Here is a 6,006-nt window from a genome sequence, read left to right as displayed (position 1 = left end):
TGCCCTCATGCAGCTGCACAGACATGCAAATTAGGATGTCTTGGAGTCACCATGAGTTGAACAGCCTCTGTGTTTTGCTGGGTCAAGGCCGGGCTTCCTTTAATATGATGAAAAATAGCTTTGATTCGGAAAGACACACAGATGGCGTTAATGTTGTTGTTGGTGGTGGTCAACACAGCCTGCTGATTCCCACCCCCATGCAGCTGCACAGACATGCAAATTAGGGTGTCTTGGAGTCACCATGAGTTGAACAACTTCTGTGTTCTGCCGGGCGGTGCATCTGATTTTATTCTGATGAAGCCGATTGTTACGCGTGCCTGCTGATTCCCGTCCCCATGCAGCTGCACAGACATGCAAATTAGGATGTCTTGGAGTCACCATGAGTTGAAGAGCATCTGTGTTCTGCCGGGCCGTGCTTCTGATATTGTTCCGATAAAGTCGATTGATACGCGTGCCTGCTGATTCCTGCCCTCATGCAGCTGCACAGACATGCAAATTAGGCTGTCTTGGAGTCACCATGAGTTGAACAACCTCTGTGTTTTGCTGGGTTAAGGCCGGGCTTCCTTTAATATGATGAAAAATAGCTTTGATTCGGAAAGACACACAGATGGCGTTAATGTTGTTGTTGGTGGTGGTCAACACAGCCTGCTGATTCCCACCCCCATGCAGCTGCACAGACATGCAAATGAGGGCGTCTTAGACTCACCATGAGTTGAAGAGCATCTGTGTTCTGCCGGGCCGTGCATCTGATTTTATTCTGATGAAGCCGATTGTTACGCGTGCCTGCTGATTCCCGTCCCCATGCAGCTGCACAGACATGCAAATTAGGATGTCTTGGAGTCACCATGAGTTGAAGAGCATCTGTGTTCTGCCGGGCTGTGCTTCTGATATTGTTCTGATGAAGTCGATTGATACGCGTGCATGCTGATTCATGCCCTCATGCAGCTGCACAGACATGCATATTAGGGTGTCTTGGAGTCACCATGAGTTGAACAACTTCTGTGTTCTGCCGGGCCGTGCATCTGATTTTATTCTGATGAAGCCGATTGTTACGCGTGCTTGCAGATTCCTGCCCCCATGCAGCTGCACAGACATGCAAATTAGGATGTCTTGGAGTCACCATGAGTTGAACAGCCTCTGTGTTTTGCTGGGTTAAGGCCGGGCTTCCTTTAATATGGTGAAAAATAACTTTGATTCGGAAAGACACACAGACGGCGTTAATGTTGTTGTTGTTGGTGGTCAACACAGCCTGCTGATTACCACCCCCATGCAGCTGCACAGACATGCAAATTAGGGTGTCTTGGCGTCACCATGAGTTGAACAACTTCTGTGTTCTGCCGGGCCGTGCATCTGATTTTATTCTGATGAAGCCGATTGTTACGCGTGCCTGCTGATTCCTGCCCCCATGCAGCTGCATAGACATGCAAATTAGGATGTCTTGGAGTCACCATGAGTTAAAGAGCATCTATGTTCTGCCGGGCCGTGCTTCTGATATTGTTCTGATGAAGTCGATTGATACGCGTGCATGCTGATTCATGCCCTCATGCAGCTGCACAGACATGCAAATTAGGATGTCTTGGAGTCACCATGAGTTGAACAGCCTCTGTGTTTTGCTGGGTTAAGGCCGGGCTTCCTTTAATATGGTGAAAAATAACTTTGATTCGGAAAGACACACAGACGGCGTTAATGTTGTTGTTGTTGGTGGTCAACAAAGCCTGCTGATTCCCACCCCCATGCAGCTGCACAGACATGCAAATTAGGGTGTCTTGGAGTCACCATGAGTTGAACAACTTCGGTGTTCTGCCGGGCCGTGCATCTGATTTTATTCTGATGAAGCCGATTGTTATGCGTGCCTGCTGATTCCTGCCCCCATGCAGCTGCATAGACATGCAAATTAGGGTGTCTTGGAGTCACCATGAGTTGAAGAGCATCTGTGTTCTGCCGGGCCGTGCTTCTGATATTGTTCTGATGAAGTCGATTGATACGCGTGCATGCTGATTCATGCCCTCATGCAGCTGCACAGACATGCAAATTACGCTGTTTTGGAGTCACCATGAGTTGAACAGCCTCTGTGTTTTGCTGGGTTAAGGCTGGGCTTCCTTTAATATGGTGAAAAATAGCTTTGATTCGGAAAGACACACAGATGGCGTTAATGTTGTTGTTAGTGGTGGTCAACACAGCCTGCTGATTCCCACCCTCCATGCAGCTGCACAGACATGCAAATTAGGGTGTCTTGGAGTCACCATGAGTTGAACAACTTCTTTGTTCTGCCGGGCCGTGCATCTGATTTTATTCTGATGAAGCCGATTGTTACGCGTGCCTGCTGATTCCCGTCCCCATGCAGCTGCACAGACATGCAAATTAGGATGTCTTGGAGTCACCATGAGTTGAAGAGCATCTGTGTTCTGCCGGGCCGTGCTTCTGATATTGTTCTGATAGAGTCGATTGATACGCGTGCCTGCTGATTCCTGCCCTCATGCAGCTGCACAGACATGCAAATTAGGCTGTCTTGGAGTCACCATGAGTTGAACAACCTCTGTGTTTTGCTGGGTTAAGGCCGGGCTTCGGAAAGACACACAGACGGAGTTAATGTTGTTGTTGGTGGTGGTCAACACAGCCTGCTGGCAGGGGAGACACCATGATCATGAAGGTGGTTCTCCCAGGGCGAGGCACGGCTATTGCACACTCTAGGCTGTGCTGATCGTGGTTGTCTTCCCTGCCGCTTCTCGGCCTTTTGGCTAGGACTGGGTGTGGTATCTGTCCTCATCAGTTGTCAGCGGAGCGCTGAAGCACCTCCTACATGGGGAGGGTGGATGCAATCCAATGACGTCATTGCACCTGGAAGGATGGTTTCAGCAGGGACTACGCTGTGCTGCCCGACAGAATACTGGGGGCCGGCCCATGGTTGAGTCTGAGCCATCTGGAAGGGTGCTCCTGGTGGGGATGGGTACTGCGCTTGGTCTTGGTCTTTTTGCCGAGTTCTAGTCTGGCCTTCTGGCTGGCTGGTGTAAGTGCTATCCCTGTCAGCGATCCGGTTGGAGGAGCTGGTAATGCCCTGTGGTAAGACGGGGTAGAACCATGCAAATCCGCTGGGTTGACGGAGGGTCTGGAGGGGCTAGTATTGGTGGAGGCTGCTAACTGGAGCGGCAGTTCTCCCCAAGAAAACCTTGAAGGGCTCTCTAGCTGACGGGGGTGGAGGGCTGCACTGGCCAGTCGGGGGGTCGGATATGGAACGAAAAGCCTATGGTGCATGTGCCCCTGGAGTGGCAGTCCAGGGGTATCTGAAGATCACTGTGTGTGAGGGACACATTGATTGAAGGATACCACGGTCACTGCACCAGATACACGCTTTTTTTAGCACCTGCCTCCTGGGCCGGGCCTTTTGGCTAGGACCGGAGGAATTTTTTATTCCTGGCCGGAGGGCCTGGTCATTGTTTCACCACAATGGCCACTTCTTTCACTCTCCTCTCCACTATCCCTTCCCCCACTTTATTTTATTTAAGCCTGTGTTTGTCACTTTTTTGTCTTTTTTTGTTGTGCACGTTTTGTCTCACTGTGTGATTAGTAGGGTGCGGGTCCTCGGGCCAGCCCTGAACGTCTTGGGAGTGGGTGGACATGGCCTTCTGGCTTAGTTCGCCTGCTCTCATGGGGTCTCCCTTCGGGGGAGCCCCACCTAGTACTGGGAGGGTTCTGTTTCGGCAGTCCCTCCGAGGAAGTTGGGTCCGTGTCGGCTTCGGTTGCTCGGACCACAGTACCTCAGTCCCCGTCTGGAGCCTAACGCCCCGGGGGATCAGGGTTATGGGTCCCTCTTCACAGGAGGACCACTTGACGTTGCACCCGTCTGCACGTTTTTGTGAACACTCTTTATGTGTGTGCACATTTTTTCTGCACCGGGTGGAGTTTTTTGGGTGTGTTCACACGCCATAGGCTTTTCAAAAAAAAAAACAAAAAAAAAAAAAAAAAAAAAAACACAGCCTGCTGATTCCCACCCTCCATGCAGCTGCACAGACATGCAAATTAGGGTGTCTTGGAGTCACCATGAGTTGAACAACTTCTGTGTTCTGCCGGGCCGTGCGTCTGATTTTATTCTGATGAAGCCGATTGTTACGCGTGCCTGCTGATTCCTGCCCCCATGCAGCTGCACAGACATGCAAATTCGGATGTCTTGGAGTCACCATGAGTTGAAGAGCATCTGTGTTCTGCTGGGCCGTGCTTCTGATATTGTTCTGATGAAGTCGATTGATAAGCATGCCTGCTGATTCCTGCCCTCATGCAGCTGCTCAGACATGCAAATTAGGCTGTCTTGGAGTCACCATGAGTTGAACAGCCTCTGTGTTTTGCTGGGTCAAGGCCGGGCTTCCTTTAATATGATGAAAAATAGCTTTGATTCGGAAAGACACACAGATGGCGTTAATGTTGTTGTTGGTGGTGGTCAACACAGCCTGCTGATTCCCACCCCCATGCAGCTGCACAGACATGCAAATTAGGGTGTCTTGGAGTCACCATGAGTTGAACAACTTCTGTGTTCTGCCGGGCCGTGCATCTGATTTTATTCTGATGAAGCCGATTGTTACGCGTGCCTGCTGATTCCCGTCCCCATGCAGCTGCACAGACATGCAAATTAGGATGTCTTGGAGTCACCATGAGTTGAAGAGCATCTGTGTTCTGCCGGGCCGTGCTTCTGATATTGTTCTGATGAAGTCGATTGATACGCGTGCCTGCTGATTCCTGCCCTCATGCAGCTGCACAGACATGCAAATTAGGCTGTCTTGGAGTCACCATGAGTTGAACAACCTCTGTGTTTTGCTGGGTTAAGGCCGGGCTTCCGTTCATATGATGAAAAATAGCTTTGATTCGGAAAGACACACAGATGGCGTTAATGTTGTTGTTGGTGGTGGTCAACACAGCCTGCTGATTCCCACCCCCATGCAGCTGCACAGACATGCAAATGAGGGCGTCTTAGACTCACCATGAGTTGAAGAGCATCTGTGTTCTGCCGGGCCGTGCATCTGATTTTATTCTGATGAAGCCGATTGTTACGTGTGCCTGCTGATTCCCGTCCCCATGCAGCTGCACAGACATGCAAATTAGGATGTCTTGGAGTCACCATGAGTTGAAGAGCATCTGTGTTCTGCCGGGCTGTGCTTCTGATATTGTTCTGATGAAGTCGATTGATACGCGTGCATGCTGATTCATGCCCTCATGCAGCTGCACAGACATGCATATTAGGGTGTCTTGGAGTCACCATGAGTTGAACAACTTCTGTGTTCTGCCGGGCCGTGCATCTGATTTTATTCTGATGAAGCCGATTGTTACGCGTGCTTGCAGATTCCTGCCCCCATGCAGCTGCACAGACATGCAAATTAGGATGTCTTGGAGTCACCATGAGTTGAACAGCCTCTGTGTTTTGCTGGGTTAAGGCCGGGCTTCCTTTAATATGGTGAAAAATAACTTTGATTCGGAAAGACACACAGACGGCGTTAATGTTGTTGTTGTTGGTGGTCAACACAGCCTGCTGATTCCCACCCCCATGCAGCTGCACAGACATGCAAATTAGGGTGTCTTGGCGTCACCATGAGTTGAACAACTTCTGTGTTCTGCCGGGCCGTGCATCTGATTTTATTCTGATGAAGCCGATTGTTACGCGTGCCTGCTGATTCCTGCCCCCATGCAGCTGCATAGACATGCAAATTAGGATGTCTTGGAGTCACCATGAGTTAAAGAGCATCTGTGTTCTGCCGGGCCGTGCTTCTGATATTGTTCTGATGAAGTCGATTGATACGCGTGCATGCTGATTCATGCCCTCATGCAGCTGCACAGACATGCAAATTAGGATGTCTTGGAGTCACCATGAGTTGAACAGCCTCTGTGTTTTGCTGGGTTAAGGCCGGGCTTCCTTTAATATGGTGAAAAATAACTTTGATTCGGAAAGACACACAGACGGCGTTAATGTTGTTGTTGTTGGTGGTCAACACAGCCTGCTGATTCCCACCCCCATGCAGCTGC

General features: G+C 50.1%; 1 non-coding gene across 1 annotated transcript; it reads left to right on the top strand.

Annotated features, from left to right (window-relative positions):
* Positions 1-2,615: 2,615 nt before the first annotated feature.
* Positions 2,616-2,772, top strand: LOC120929906. Its single transcript, XR_005747557.1, has one exon. It is a non-coding gene; the product is annotated as a U1 spliceosomal RNA (small nuclear RNA).
* Positions 2,773-6,006: the final 3,234 nt, after the last annotated feature.

This window comes from Rana temporaria, chromosome 2 (assembly GCF_905171775.1).
Source record: "Rana temporaria chromosome 2, aRanTem1.1, whole genome shotgun sequence".
In the NCBI taxonomy this organism is placed as follows: Eukaryota; Metazoa; Chordata; class Amphibia; order Anura; family Ranidae; genus Rana; species Rana temporaria.
Note: the sequence above shows the minus strand (reverse complement) of the source record. Positions and strands in the feature narration are given on the sequence as shown.